This window comes from Carlito syrichta, unplaced genomic scaffold (genome assembly GCF_000164805.1).
Source record: "Carlito syrichta isolate Samal-C Ts95f unplaced genomic scaffold, Tarsius_syrichta-2.0.1 Scaffold302087, whole genome shotgun sequence".
In the NCBI taxonomy this organism is placed as follows: domain Eukaryota; kingdom Metazoa; phylum Chordata; class Mammalia; order Primates; family Tarsiidae; genus Carlito; species Carlito syrichta.
In genome coordinates, this window is record NW_007246183.1 from 353,150 (window position 1) to 353,913 (window position 764).

Consider the following 764-nt stretch of genomic DNA (forward strand, 5'->3'; position numbering starts at 1 on the left):
AACTCAAAAAAAAAAAAAAAAATCACAGTTGACACATAATAAAATTCAGACCCCCCAAAAACATAAACTTAACTAGAAATGTAAAATTCAAATCAACATCCCCAAAACATTCTGCTAACCAGAGAATATTTTAATATTATCTAAGATTAAATGGACAAGAGAAAGACTCAGAAAGCTAGCCAACATACTTTTTAACAAAATATGCAACCACTTAGGTAAAACTGGTCCACTTCTACACCAGACTCACCTACAAATAGATGTTTTAGGATATATATTCCAAATGTAGCAAACTGGAAATTAGCAGTCACATAATGTGGTATAAAATAAGTAGGAAGTCTAGAATACTTCAGCTACTACTACCACACACTTTGAGCATATCACTTTGTTCCTCTAGGCACTGATGATAAAATGTACAGGCTGATTTAGTTTTAAGGTTCCTAAAAGTTTGCTTCTAAGGCAATTCCAGGTAATTCAGGAAGCAGCCAAACATACTTCCCTGTCACATGTTAGGTTCAAACCCCAAAATGCTTAATGATTGACAAAAGTAAGCTTGCTCAGCAAAATAAGCATTTTTAGCCAGAAAGATTTCAATGTGTTCTTTCTCAAAGGTCTCACAGAAGATATACCTATCAATCACTAATACTAACATTACTACATTTACTAATTAATTACTAATATTAATACATACTAATAATACAGACCAAAGTATTCCCGATAAAACAATTTTAAAATAACATTGTAGAACTACTTCTTTCCTCGGCTTT